The sequence below is a fragment of the Triturus cristatus genome, chromosome 9 (assembly GCF_964204655.1).
Source record: "Triturus cristatus chromosome 9, aTriCri1.1, whole genome shotgun sequence".
Classification (NCBI taxonomy): Eukaryota; Metazoa; Chordata; class Amphibia; order Caudata; family Salamandridae; genus Triturus; species Triturus cristatus.
Window position 1 is genome coordinate 910167963 of NC_140592.1, and position 15949 is coordinate 910183911.

The window sequence follows — 15949 nt, forward strand, 5'->3', positions numbered from 1 at the left end:
GACTGATTTGCATATGGCCATGTCTGAACTGGGGTGGCAGAGTGGGCTAAAGAATGGTGATGGATCAAACCCAGATCTGTTGACTGGGTGTGAGTGTTTGATTGGTTCTGATGCTCCGTCCATCACCACCCCCTTTTGTAATGCTTTGTTCGCCATAAGTTGGCAGGGTATGCTCAGACGTGAGTCCCTTGCTCACTTTGCCACTGGATTCAAGCAAGCCTGGCTGAAGACGGCTGAAATGCCAGAAACCGGTCCTAGGAAGCTTGTTTCCTGTCCAGGGAAGGCAGGGCTTGGCAGTTCGGGCTGGACTGTTCCCATGAGGCACAGGGTCAGACTGATTTGCATATGGCCATGTCTGAATTGGGGTGGCAGAGTGGGCTAAAGAATGGTGATGGATCAAACCCAGATCTGTTGACTGGGTGTGAGTGTTTGATTGGTTCTGATGCTCCGTCCATCACCACCCCCCTTTTGTAATGCTTTGTTCGCCATAAGTTGGCATGGTTTGCTCAGACGTGAGTCCCTTGCTCACTTTGCCACTGGATTCAAGCAAGCCTGGCTGAAGACGGCTGAAATGCCAGAAACCGGTCCTAGGAAGCTTGTTTCCTGTCCAGGGAAGGCAGGGCTTGGCAGTTCGGGCTGGACTGTTCCCATGAGGCACAGGGTCAGACTGATTTGCATATGGCCATGTCTGAACTGGGGTGGCAGAGTGGGCTAAAGAATGGTGATGGATCAAACCCAGATCTGTTGACTGGGTGTGAGTGTTTGATTGGTTCTGATGCTCCGTCCATCACCACCCCCTTTTGTAATGCTTTGTTCGCCATAAGTTGGCAGGGTATGCTCAGACGTGAGTCCCTTGCTCACTTTGCCACTGGATTCAAGCAAGCCTGGCTGAAGACGGCTGAAATGCCAGAAACCGGTCCTAGGAAGCTTGTTTCCTGTCCAGGGAAGGCAGGGCTTGGCAGTTCGGGCTGGACTGTTCCCATGAGGCACAGGGTCAGACTGATTTGCATATGGCCATGTCTGAACTGGGGTGGCAGAGTGGGCTAAAGAATAGTGATGGATCAAACCCAGATCTGTTGACTGGGTGTGAGTGTTTGATTGGTTCTGATGCTCCGTCCATCACCACCCCCTTTTGTAATGCTTTGTTCGCCATAAGTTGGCAGGGTATGCTCAGACGTGAGTCCCTTGCTCACTTTGCCACTGGATTCAAGCAAGCCTGGCTGAAGACGGCTGAAATGCCAGAAACCAGTCCTAGGAAGCTTGTTTCCTGTCCAGGGAAGGCAGGGCTTGGCAGTTCGGGCTGGACTGTTCCCATGAGGCACAGGGTCAGACTGATTTGCATATGGCCATGTCTGAACTGGGGTGGCAGAGTGGGCTAAAGAATGGTGATGGATCAAACCCAGATCTGTTGACTGGGTGTGAGTGTTTGATTGGTTCTGATGCTCCGTCCATCACCACCCCCTTTTGTAATGCTTTGTTCGCCATAAGTTGGCAGGGTATGCTCAGACGTGAGTCCCTTGCTCACTTTGCCACTGGATTCAAGCAAGCCTGGCTGAAGACGGCTGAAATGCCAGAAACCGGTCCTAGGAAGCTTGTTTCCTGTCCAGGGAAGGCAGGGCTTGGCAGTTCGGGCTGGACTGTTCCCATGAGGCACAGGGTCAGACTGATTTGCATATGGCCATGTCTGAACTGGGGTGGCAGAGTGGGCTAAAGAATGGTGATGGATCAAACCCAGATCTGTTGACTGGGTGTGAGTGTTTGATTGGTTCTGATGCTCCGTCCATCACCACCCCCTTTTGTAATGCTTTGTTCGCCATAAGTTGGCAGGGTATGCTCAGACGTGAGTCCCTTGCTCACTTTGCCACTGGATTCAAGCAAGCCTGGCTGAAGACGGCTGAAATGCCAGAAACCGGTCCTAGGAAGCTTGTTTCCTGTCCAGGGAAGGCAGGGCTTGGCAGTTCGGGCTGGACTGTTCCCATGAGGCACAGGGTCAGACTGATTTGCATATGGCCATGTCTGAACTGGGGTGGCAGAGTGGGCTAAAGAATGGTGATGGATCAAACCCAGATCTGTTGACTGGGTGTGAGTGTTTGATTGGTTCTGATGCTCCGTCCATCACCACCCCCTTTTGTAATACAGTGAAAGCATGCATCGCGCGCGGGGAACAACCATTACAACGCAACTTTTACAACGCACTGCTATTACAACGAAACTGTTACAACGCAAATGCTGTGACAACGCATGCCATTACAACGCAAGTCTTTACATCGACTTGCACTAGATGGCGTGCTAACATTAAAAATAGTGTAGTTTACTATCCAAACACCTTCCCTACTGCAACGTGGACTGGAGTTAGAATAGTAAATTACCCTTTTTTAATGTTAGCACGCCATCTACTGCAAGTCGATGTAAAGACTTGCGTTGTAAAGACTTGCGTTGTCACAGCATTTGCGTTGTAAAAGATTTGTTGTAACAGCATGTGTTGTAAAAGCATGCGTTGTAACATCATACATCCGTGGCTCGCTGGTAATACAAAGAAGCGCAGCCATTGCTGGCGTCCCCCGAGTGCTGGTGGGCATATACAGTGAAAGCGCGTATGTCGCGATGCTACTATACGGAAGCAGCTGGCATTGGAGGAGTCCCGCGAGTACTGTGGGGGCAGCCACAGTGAAAGCGTGAATAACGTGCTGCTACTATATAGACGCGGCTCCCAATGCCGGCGTCACGCGAGTGCTGTAGGGGGTAGCCATAGTAAAAGCGTGCATTATGCACTTCTAATACATGGAAGTGGCTGCCATTGCCGACGTCCCGCAAGTGCTGGGGGAGCCAGCCACAGTGTAAACATGGCGCGCTGCTAATACATGGAAGTGGCCACCATTGCTGGCGTTCCGTGAGTCCTGTCTATATTAATTAAGTAAATAGTTCTCGAAACTTCTAATGAAAGCTCCCGACTTAGGACACATGTAAAAGAACCAGTCCTAATGGGAGGTAACAACAGAAGAAAGGGCGGTACTAAGGAGGGATTAATAAACCTATCAACAAACCAGAAGCCAACATTTACAAAGGACAATGGCACAAGCCACTGAAAAATATGGGCAGAGAGTGCGCGGAGCTTTAAGTCCATACCTGAATACAGCATGGCTAGCAGAGCAGTGCATGCTCTGCCCAGGCTCGACCTAAAACAATAGCGCAAATGGGAGAGGGGGAGCAGCACGGAGAAGGGGGCTGGAATCTCGGAAGTTGGGGATAAAGAACCAATAGGAGGGCTGGGGGAAGCAACAGGAGGGTGGAGGAAGCAGCACGGGAGCACAGGTGGGGTAAGCAAGTAGAGAGAGAGCGAGATGAAGGTGGAGCAGGAGAAGCAAATGGGTGAGAGTGCAACTTGGAACTGAGAGAGAGAAGCACATGGGCGAGAAAGCAACACAAGGTGAGAAGCACACAAGAGTGAGCGCATTACAGAGGGACTGTAGGGAGAAGCACACAGGCAAGATAAGAGCAACACAAGCACAAAAGAGTGAGGGAAGTACAGGAGAAAGAAAGCCGGAAAACATATGCAATCTTGTAGGGTGCTTAAAGTAAAAGAAAAAAGTTGCACCTGAAAAGTGACCAATCAAAGGACACAAGTAATATGTGGCCAGGTGGCTCTGTCTCATTCCAGACACTATTTTACTGTTTTTTAAAACATTTTTAAAGTGCAGACCTAGCTTCGAGAGGCATAACTTCTTTGGAGAAGAGAATTTCAAAATATATAAGAATATAATTATTATAAATACAAGAGGGCAGCAATATAATTCTGAGAAGAGGTCAAATGTAGGCTCTGTTTACACAAAAAGGGAGAGATGAGTCAATGAAGCTAATATTCCTCTTTATTCCAATGTATTTTGAGTATGTGCTATCACTCCTATTGCACACACAGGTTCCCAATAAGCTAGAGTCATATGGTCACTATAGACAAGATGTAGGTACGGTTGGTCAGCAAGGTCCAATCCTTACACCTTTTCAGAAGAATAACTGCTATACAATAGTTGTCATTTAGAGTCCCGGTATGTAAATGTATCTTGTATGGACAGCCTGAAAACAAGCCATGGTTGTGTTCCACTGGGACTAGCGTTGGACATTCCAGACATAGATGAGAGGGTAGTTTAGATTCCAAGGCTATTTGATCATGGCGTCACAACAATTTTACTTAAACTGACCTTCAGAACCGGTCAGACATCTAAATGTATAGACGGAATACTACGATGAAGTTACTGTGGGGGAGTATTTACTTCACCGATAGGTGAGCAAGGAAAAAATTTCTTTTGATTTAGGTACCCTCACACACCCTAGTGGTGTCATGCTTCATCATCGGGTCACCCCGACGCCTAAAAGTCGGGGTGGGCTCAACCACAGTGTTGGGAGCTCTTTGAAGATGTTACAGACCAGGGGGGCTAGAAAATTCTTTTAAAAAACCTCAGACAGATCCCCAGTATCCCTTTATTTGCGGGTCTGTCTGGGATACTAAAATACTTCAAATAGGGTCTTTGTGGGATAGTTATGGTCCTAAGACCCTAGTGCCAACATGTTTCAGTCCTTGAAATGGCCTTAAAGGTCCAGGACTTTCATCAGGGCAAAGCAAAAGCCACCCAGGAAAACAGTGCAGGGGATTCCCTAGCCTGTTTATAGATGCAAGGGCAGAGTAGCTGCTCCTTGAAAGAGTGACTGATATATTAATCCGTCATACTTCGTATTCCATCTGAAAAGAGAATAAAAGAAAACAAACAGCAACCAACTTGTATTTGTGCGTTTTCTTAGTGGCCATTCCCATTATTTGCCACGAGTAGTACCTACATGTGTTTAGGTGATCATTAGGCCAGGTGGTGTACAACTCACTCCATCCATGTGCCACTCATACCTGTATCTGTACACTTAGTCAGTGTGCCAGGTATATTGTGCGGTGGCGAAATCGCTCGCATCCTAACTGTAACTCCAAGCCAGTTAGTGTACACTATCAATATAAAACACTCTCTTATGTACCACTCACACTCATCACTCCTGTGGCATCCGTGATCGAACATGGTATTGTCTTGACCATGCGTGATTCTTAAAAAAACTGTGTGGTTTCTTGTGACATTTCACACACATGCATTCTCTCTTACCCGATTTTCGGACGGGCTTCGTTTCTCTGGGGATCGTAGGCCAGTATAGGGGTAGCTCTGTAGTCACACTCTTTTGTAGGGACCCCCGAGTATGAGGGAGAGAGGAGATATATGGAAGTGATATAAGGATATTCTAATGATGAACATCTATCACGATGGGGACGGTAAACTCTCCATGCGAAAATATACTCTCCCGCTCTGTCACCCCACTTACTTCATAAAGAGTCCTGCCCCGTTTGTCCACCTACTTGGTCTCGATCCCCGGCGTTTCGCGCCGTGTATCGTTTGGATGACGGATTTTGTAGTCCCGAATTAGTAAACGAAGGGTTTTCGTTTACTAATTCGGGACTACAAAATCCGTGTCAAACCTGATTGGACCAGTATCCGGTCACGTGTTTCGCGTACACGGAAGAGAATCAGAATACTGTTCTTCCCTCAGAGCATGATCTGGTGTAGAATCTGAGTTTGGATAAGTGAACGCCTACCTTGTTTTTAGCCAAACATCTAAATAATCTGCCACAATCTTTTTACCAGCGTAGACGGGATGATATGCTGACGTGAAACATCACGTGAGCGTGTTGACCAACCCAGTCAAGCTACATCATATGCGGAAGTATAAACTCGCCATCCAAACGATACACAGCGCGAAACGCCGGGGATCGAGACCAAGTAGGTGGACAAACGGGGCAGGACTCTTTATGAAGTAAGTGGGGTGACAGAGCGGGAGAGTATATTTTCGCATGGAGAGTTTACCGTCCCCATCGTGATAGATGTTCATCATTAGAATATCCTTATATCACTTCCATATATCTCCTCTCTCCCTCATACTCGGGGGTCCCTACAAAAGAGTGTGACTACAGAGCTACCCCTATACAGTCCTACGATCCCCAGAGAAACGAAGCCTGTCCGAAAATCGGGTAAGAGAGAATGCATGTGTGTGAAATGTCACAAGAAACCACACAGTTTTTTTAAGAATCACGCATGGTCAAGACAATACCATGTTCGATCACGGATGCCACAGGAGTGATGAGTGTGAGTGGTACATAAGAGAGTGATTTATATTGATAGTGTACACTAACTGGCATGGAGTTACAGTTAGGATGCGAGCGATTTCGCCACCGCACAATATACCTGGCACACTGACTAAGTGTACAGATACAGGTATGAGTGGCACATGGTTGGAGTGAGTTGTACACCACCTGGCCTAATGATCACCTAAACACATGTAGGTACTACTCGTGGCAAATAATGGGAATGGCCACTAAGAAAACGCACAAATACAAGTTGGTTGCTGTTTGTTTTCTTTTATTCTCTTTTCAGATGGAATACGAAGTATGACGGATTAATATATCAGTCACTCTTTCAAGGAGCAGCTACTCTGCCCTTGCATCTATAAACAGGCTAGGGAATCCCCTGCACTGTTCTCCTGGGTGGCTTTTGCTTTGCCCTGATGAAAGTCCTGGACCTTTAAGGCCATTTCAAGGACTGAAACATGTTGGCACTAGGGTCTTAGGACCATAACTATCCCACAAAGACCCTATTTGAAGTATTTTAGTATCCCAGACAGACCCACAAATAAAGGGATACTGGGGATCTGTCTGAGGTTTTTTAAAAGAATTTTCTAGCCCCCCTGGTCTGTAACATCTTCAAAGAGCTCCCAACACTGTGGTTGCGCCCACCCCGACTTTTAGGCGTCGGGGTGACCCGATGATGAAGCATGACACCACTAGGGTGTGTGAGGGTACCTAAATCAAAAGAAATATTTTCCTTGCTCACCTATCGGTGAAGTAAACCCTCCCCCACAGTAACTTCATCGTAGTATTCCGTCTATACATTTAGATGTCTGACCGGTTCTGAAGGTCAGTTGGAGTAAAATTGTTGTGACACTGTTTATATAGGGAGGTATTACTCTGACCTAGAATCCTCTCCACCCCCTTGTTGGCATAATTGAAAAACGTTTTTCAATAAGCCTCTTGTGTATACGTATTTGATCATGGCACCACAGACAATCAATAGTAATAAGCTACCTTCATATTTGACCTAAATCTACACTTTCTGAAGCAACAATTTTACAATTTCAGTAATTCATGTGCCCTTTTGGACTCTTCTAATGGTCAGAAGGCTGGACCAGGGTCACTCACTTGTCAGTAGAAATCTGACACTGCACTGACTATAATGACTGATTCTTCCCCTGCCATAATACCTTTTCAACCACACCAGCCTCCCCCAAAATTTGATGATTTCTCTAAAGGCAGGTCAACCTTGGCACAAACCTGTCAAACAGCTGCAATGCCTGCTCAGTTATGGAAACTCCCTTTTATGATACAAATTGGCCACCATGTTGAATCTAGTCTTCTATTCTTTGTCCTTTACAGAGACCCCTCCCCCACCTTGTGTGACAACTCCTGTTCAGCGCCGTGAAGTCATGCACACACAGGAGCCATAACCGAGTTAGCAGAGAACTTGTTTATCCTCAAAGCCCCAGCGAGAACATGAGGCCACCCCTAAGAATGGTGTGAAAGAGACTTCATTGCATAGTTGAGAACAGTTTGTAGAATGTGACAGTCTTTCCATGTAATCGGCTCCAATCACCTATGGGCCTTGTGGATCAAAGCAAAGCATTTATGGGTGTTACATTTTGGAAAAAACGTTAGCAATGGCAGAGAACAGTATGTGTGACATTTGGGGACCGAAGAGATGTTCTTATTTCCCTCCTTCTGAAATAAGATAGTCAAAGGATACAAGAATTTGTCTTTACCTTCCCTTGACTTGCAGCTGCATAACTCGCCAGAGTCCTGCAACTGGAATACACTTGTACTCACCGGACACTCGGAGCTCTCCCGTGCCAATGTGAGAGCTCTGAGGGGCTGGTGAGTACAAGTGTATTCCATTCCTGGCCAGCGCAGGGAAGATTCCCAGGTCCTCTGTAAGCTAGGTGCTCCAGTACAGTTTTTTTCTTTGCATTTTTGGACTTCTAGTCACAAATTTATAATGACCTAAATAGATTGACGAGTCCCAGAATGCAAAGAAAACAAGCAAGGATAGGGGCAATGTAGATGGTTTTGTGGAGGAGTCGGGGCTTTAGTTCTGGTTGGTGGGGGGAGAAACAGAAACAAGGGCAACAGAGTGAGATTAAGCAGCGGCGGCGTGGGTGGGGGATTGAGATAATGCTGGGCGCACGGGTTAAAGTGAAAACGGGCGCTCATGTTGTTATTGAAAGCGGGCGCATATGTGCTGCCTGCAGTAAGAGAAACGTATTAATGAAAATAGTGCTCACAGACTAAAGAAGGCATAGCATGTAACAACGAAAGTAAAAGGGCCAGTCGCCATGGGAGGTTACAAATGAAGACAAGGCGGGACTAATAAGCCTACTAAGGAATCAGAAGCCAGCATTTACGAGGGATAGTGACACCAGCCAATGACAAATATGGGTGAGGTTTCTATTCCATACTCCACTACAATAAGTCTCGCAGAGCAGCGCATGCGCTGCCTCTAGGCTTGACCTAAAACAGTAAAAATTCACTAAGGCATAAAATCCTTCTTGTTGCTAACCCACTTCTTGGGAGCAGTATTGCCTAAAGTATGTTAAAATGCATCTTCGCTGAACTTGAATAATAACATTGGTTCAAAACCTTCAGGATGAGCAAAGCCCTGAACCATCATCCTACAGTGCTGTGTCCAGTGGTTCCTAACCTGTGATCCAGGAAGCCCTGGGGGTCAGCTAAGCCTACTCAGGGGGTCTGCCCTTGCTTAGAAAATAAATATTAAACGATTAATAAGGTAGATATGAATAAAAAAGCAACATTTATAATTGAACATTTTAAAACGTTATGTAAATAAGAAGAAATTTTAAATTGGAGGCTTAAAATTAAGTAAGTATCCTCAGATTGATTCCTGGAAGCAGTGCAAGTGCATCAAACAGAGTTTAGAATGGACAATCAGTGACCTCAATGGAATTTGGAAAATCTCTAACCTTCCTATTAAAATTTAAATGTTTTTTTGTTTGTAAATTAAATAAAACATTTCACAATTTGTGTATTTGTTTGATAAATTCTTGTTTCTGTATTTTTGTGTGAATTGTTTTATTGTTTAAATAATCAAAAATGCTTAGGCAGAGGTCCCTGGCTTCCAGTCATGACTCAGTGGGAGATTCCAGATTCCAATAATGATTCAGTGAGTGTCCAAGTCAAAAGGTTAAGAACCGCTGCTGTACACAAAGGACAAGGCAGATGCTAGTGACTGAGAAGTTTCCAGCTATGTGGCACAGTTGTAAGATGCACAGAAAAGCAAGGAACAGAATAAGTAGTCTAGGACAGTCAGTGCTTAATTTCTACAAAAACATAGGCACCTGGGCTCTCATCAGAAGCTCACTGCAGATTGCACCACACATTGTCCCTGCTATGCTGCCAAAGATAGTAACAACACAACTACTAACCATGATATGTGACAATTCAGACTATTTCAGGCCCCCAAAGCCATAAGAATGGCTTCAATGGCATGTATTAGTAATTTTTAGGGTATCTTGAATTAATTATTTACTTTTGTTGTGGTAATATCTAACTTAACCAGACAGCGTCATCTTATGGCAGACTGTCACTATCGCCGATGTTGACAATTAAGTGCATGCAGAGCACTGTAAACCACTGGCTCAAATTAAGCACTGCTAAAACATCTGCATGAAAAGGAACAAACTGGAGGAGCTGTGATGCAGTAAGACCCAACGATTTACTGGTTCAAATGGGCTTATAAAAATGGGAATAACCTAAGAGGAAGAGTTAGGTATCTGAAAGGCCATGATCGATTCTCATAGCCTCTGATTGATGCATGGCTGAACAGTTGGGATGTTCTTGATAACTCAAAGCACCTTAGGTTGCTTGAACACCACATCAAACTGAGAAATATCCTACATTGCTGTACTGAATGTCCACCCATCCCCTTTATTTACAATAAAAAGTATTTTTACACTTTCACCCAACATAACTAGTTCCAGACCCATCATGAGCACTGTAAAATTTATGGAGCCCTGCTGCATTGCATGTCCTTCTAACATGGTTCACAGAAACATTGATACACTGTGATACATCAAAAAGAACAGTATACGTAAATGGTAAGATCCCCGTGGTGATCCTGAACTAAAATAAACACAGAATGCTTGAGGTTCCAGGCTAATACCTCTAGAGACCAAGGTTCTCTAATGGCTTTACATGTAACACAAGAAAAATGTGCAGTGGAGCCTCCCATTATACTGAAGCAGAACACACCATGCAGACACAAACCAGACCAAGCTTTAAAAGACTAGTAACATGAGTGTAGTGATAATACTGGGTTAGATCAGTAATGCAAGTAATGCAAGCCTAAGAAAACCATTTTTATTACAAACGCATCATATAATGCATTCTTCTAGTACATATGACATGCATCTCATGAACCATGGCATGCTACTTTTAGAGTAAATCCGAAGAAAATAATAATTTCTTTCAGTATGCCCAATTTTTTAAACACACAAAGCTGCCTACAGGTCACTAGGCCTGTTAATCTTTTTAACAAAAATTCCATAGTGGTGTTGTGTACATTTATTGTATAGTAGTGGATGTATTTTTAAGTATGTCAAGCACGCGCCTGTAATTACTTTGAATATATATTGTTTCTAAACTGTATTTTCATACAAGGTTATAAAATGTTACTCAACTAACAGGCAATACACAACCTATTACCTGAAACAGACAATACACAAACTCTAATCTCAATAAGTGATCAATGCAAATCTGTAAAGGCGTATTAGAATGACCCATGTAATCCTAACCAGAAACAGGATTTGCTTGTTCATTAGCCTAAGTGAAAAGATAATGGTTGCACAGCAGCATATATTTATCAAGTGAGAAAGAGCAATCTCTCGAAAACCATGTGTTACTTGGTCAGATCCCTTAACGCATCTTTTACACTGCAGTAAAAGCAAATAAAGATCAGGTTAGGGTAAACTTTGGATAGGTGTACTGAAACTTTGAATAGGTGTACTGAAGGCTTACAAAATGAAGTGATGGAGTAGAACATCCTTCTGATGGTGTCACACACTGCTTTGCAGCAATTTTGGATTCCGAAGACATTGATGAATCCCTGCAATAATCAGAAAAATGCTGCTCTCACTCTAGTCAGTGTCCTATCCTAGACTGAACTGCTCTTCGAAAGCTGGAAAACCTATGTCCAACTTACTCTTGAATTAATTTGGGTTCTCTTCTTACTTTTTGATCCTGGCTATTGTTTGAACCACAAAAATCCTAACTGACTGCTTTGGACACTTCTGATTGCTAAGATCTTCTAGGCTTAAAGCCTAAGACTGGTTGTGAAGTAGCACTGACAGATATTGTTGCGTAAAAAGTCCTGGCAAATTTATGGGAAGCAAAGCTAGCATGAGACATATTCGCTGGATTACAATCCCAATCCCCTGATATACCTTCGTAAAAAAGCTGTTCTCCAGAGATTTTCATTTTTGATTTGTGTTTTTGGATCATTCAAAAAGTAGTTTAGTTTGAGTAGGCATTGCTGATCCTGGCTGAATGTTTCTGGATGAAATGGCATATGTGTTGCAGTGATGATATATTTTTTCAGGAACCATTGGATCTCTATACTAAATTTTTGTGTCAAAACATAGGTTTTGGGGGTCTAGTAGTCTCATAGAGACAGAAAATAACTCCTCAGAGCACCCCTTCTGCCATTTACCAAAATAGCAGCTATAATAGAGGGCGAAGAAACAAATAATAAAGGTTTTAATCCTTTTATTTAGACAGCAAACAATGTTTATGATCTGAATATAGAAAACATAAATGTTTATCACTCATGTTTTAGACACGTTCATAGTTCACTTTATTCATTTATTTTTGCAATCAGTTGTGGTACATTTGCAGAATGGTGAACATTTGAAAAGAGTATATCGACAGGGACATCTTTTTATAGCACAGGTTTTGCGTGTGTGTCTAAGTGTTGTGGGTAGAGGCTTTAAAATGTTGTAGGTTTTAGCACTCTTATCAATATCTTCCCAACCAATTTCACACAGATCTTTCTCTACATATGCATGATCCAAAACATTTACACATCTTCTGACCGAGTATAATGCTCTTTTAATGTGTCCACGCACAGAATATGATGTCGGTGGAAGGTCACCTAGCAGGACTGATCTCTTGAATTCACTTTACTGAAGATCGTCAAATGTGTGACAGTGAGAACTAATTTTACACACACACACACACAAGGTATTTTTCTATGTCTTTAAAGTCACATTTTTCTTCTGTCTCAGCAAATCCTTAAACAAACTTCACAGGTACAGCAGTCAGAGTTCCAAGCTTTGTTCCAATTTTGCTCATAGTGTCATCACCAGTAAGAATATGTGCCCTGATAAGAACACTGGGTATTTCTGGGTCAAGTTTCTTGTATAGACTATGATGCAGAATTAATTGTCTTTTCTCACCTATTCCATAACATAACCATAACTCTGTTAATCCTTGATTTATGAACATTGCAGCAAATCTATGTAGCACATTAATAACATATGTGTCATTTGACAGAAGAGTGACTCGAGTGGAACTATTTTGAACAGCCCACTAAACATATGGCACAATACGAAGGTCAGCTTCCTCCAATTTGCTGTTCAGCTCTTGAAAAATATACCCCGTACCCTTTGAATATATCTCTGCAAGCACCAACTCCTCATTGACAATCATTTCACTTGCAATATTTGGAAATTTTTGGCGAGTTAACATCTCCAAGTTCATCTTTTTCGATGTTGATGACCAGAATTGATCATGTTGCACAGGTATAGGTGTTGATTTTTTTATGCCGGCAAGGTCAATTGTTCCACTTGTAGACATTCATCTGATTCATTCATATTCTTTTACAGATAGTTCAAGATAACTGTCAAAGACAATGTGCAGTTCTTGCAAGGAGCACACGAACTTTGATATCTGTATAACAGTCTGAACGACCTCACCGACGTTTTGCATGGATGATGTCTTGATCATTAGCACTTGTGACATATATATTTCACAACAACAGCAGTTTTCAATGAGGACACCTTTTACAATCGAAACAATTCACTCCTTTGTTTTGCTACATTCATCTCTGTATGTGGTTGCGAAAGTTGTTTTTTTGTAACCTGTTTTGTAGTGGCTGATTGGAAGAAATTCTTACTTTGGCAATTAAAGTGTGTAAGTTTAGCTTAAGTGATTATGTCAAACAGCTTTTTCTCTTTCAATACAAATCTCTACTTCTTCAGTTCTGCATATAGTTTCCATCCATGTTCCAGGACATCTAGTAGATGTGTCTTTATATTGTTATCCACATATTATTTGGTCACAAAGTTGTTTAGTCACACAGGCTCAGCCATTTCAAAGGGGTGAAATGAAGAAGAGTGTCAACATGTTTATTAAAACATTCCCCTCTCTTTCCCACAAGTTCATGGTGAGGAACAGTTTCACGATGGTCCATTCATTTTGAATTTTTCATCTCTCTGAAAAGCATTACAAATATAAAGGACTTCATGGTAAACTAGTTGCCATTGAGCAAAATATTCACTTTTACGTGTCTGACAATTCCCTTAGAGCTTTTCAGTGATCTCTGGATCATCTGTTCCAGTTTCTTATCTGGAGCAACAGCACTGAACCTTCCTTTACTGTCTTTCCACAAAATATCTTTGGATGAATTTTCAGTAGAGGTATGGTTTTTCCACCTCTAGCTTCTTCACTCTTTTCAAATACCAGAACCCATTTCTCAGGTGGTTTATGCAGTTGAATTTGTGACATACAGTGACTCCACAGTCTTCACATGCAGCTCCCAATCACCTTCCCGATCAGCATGTATCAAGTTTTCCACTTGAGCCATCATGTGTAAAACTTTTCCCCAGTACTTGCCAAGTTCTAATTTTTCTTCACATTCTTTGACAAACTCTACTAACTTGGTTTTCAGGTTTTCTGATTTTGAACTGAGTGTATTGAACATTGCCTGTCTTTGCATTATGTCTTTTGAGTGAAGTGCATCCTGTGCCTTGTTCACTTCAGAGATAAGATATGCAAAACGTAATTTGTCATTCTTGTTCCAGAATGCATTCCAATAGATTGTTTCTATTGCCTCAGATATGATGAGCATACCTTGTAATGAATGAACATGAGTTATGCTCAATACTAACTCGACAGTTTTGCTTTCAAAGATTTCACCCTCAATAAATGCATTGTCTATGCCGCATCCACTCAGAAATCTTTCTGCACACTGCCACACATTTATTGTCATGTGGAAAATGCACATCACTGGATAAAGATCATCAAATTCTACTGGATTACTCATAAAAATGTCAGCTAGTATACATAAAACAAGTTAATCGCAGAAAATTGGCAGGATAGACCTGTCTTCAAGCTGAGTGTGCATATTTTGGAAATTCTTTAAAGCTGTGTATACTGTTGCGTAGAGCATGTATTGCACAGGACATCTCTTACCCTTTGGCCTCCCACTATTGCAGAATGGGGACCCACACAGCCAATTTTCGGTTCCATGGTATAGAACTGGTCTACAAAGATCCTAGAGGGGGGATGTAGAGAACTGAAACTTTGGCAATGCCATGCCAACTGGATCTGTAAACTTAGAGCTGTTCATAGAGGCTTGAACTCAGATAATGAGCTACATTACTTTTTGTAGTGTGTCTTTTCACATGAATTTGAGAATTTGTTTGGTTGGGCTTCCTCAATGTGCATTTTTATCATGGAGCTATTGTGTGATTAACTGAAATATGGCAGGGCAATAGATGGTGTGAAAATCTATATATCTTGACAAAAGACATTTCTCACTTCCCCTTCATGTCTATCCATATAATAATGTTTGCATTTGCTTCACCTTTGGCGATTCTGTGGTCTCCTTTCAATACATTTCATTTACAGATTTCTGGTGTCCTTAATGTGCATTTGCAATAAAAAACCATTGCATGATCACCTTTTGATGATCCTGTGGTCTCTCCTCAATACACTCACTCAATTCATTTCTGGTGTCCTCCCTGGTGTTATCTGAAAGTTTCAAGGTTTCCGTGGTATTATTGTAAATGGTTCTATATTTATTAGGCTTGATTATTCTAACAGATTCTGGTTATTGTTAGTTACCTAGGGATGTTCCCTATTGAATACATTTGACTTCCTGATGAGTGAAAAGGTGGCAGGTTTCGTAATTGTAATTTTGTTGGGTGTGGATGAATTTAAAACTCTTTTTAACCATTTTCTGACTAACCGCCGTATTTACATATTTTTGTGGCATGCCCTTTATATGCAGCTGAGCAAACCCATGATTACTCGAGGTTTGCCAGATGGTGGATTTAATAATATCTTTTATTTCTATTGGAAAAACCATTTTCCACTTTCCCTACATATTTGTCCTTATAAACTTGTTTGTGTTACTTGATTGCTGTGCTTTGATAGGTATTGGTCTAGTGTATCAACGTTACGCCACGCTATGGAAAACAGACTGATCCGCGTACTGTGTTTCCAAAAGGCAACTGTCGCACGTATGACTTGTTTGGATGCGACGCAATGGGAAACTGGCAACGCTTCCGGGTGTTGTCGACCACGTGACCTTGATAGGGGTGGTGTTTTTTGCGGTTTATGGGAAAGTGTTTATACAGTCGAATTTACCAAGTCCCATCCTAACTGGCAAGTAACGGGAAGACAGTTTTGATGAAGTTCAAGTGTACCTGAGTGAGTATACATTACTGGTGTTATTTCACAGATTTGAATGCTGATTTCTCGTGGACACTGGGTGTGTGTTTGTTCCTTGTAATCCTCGTA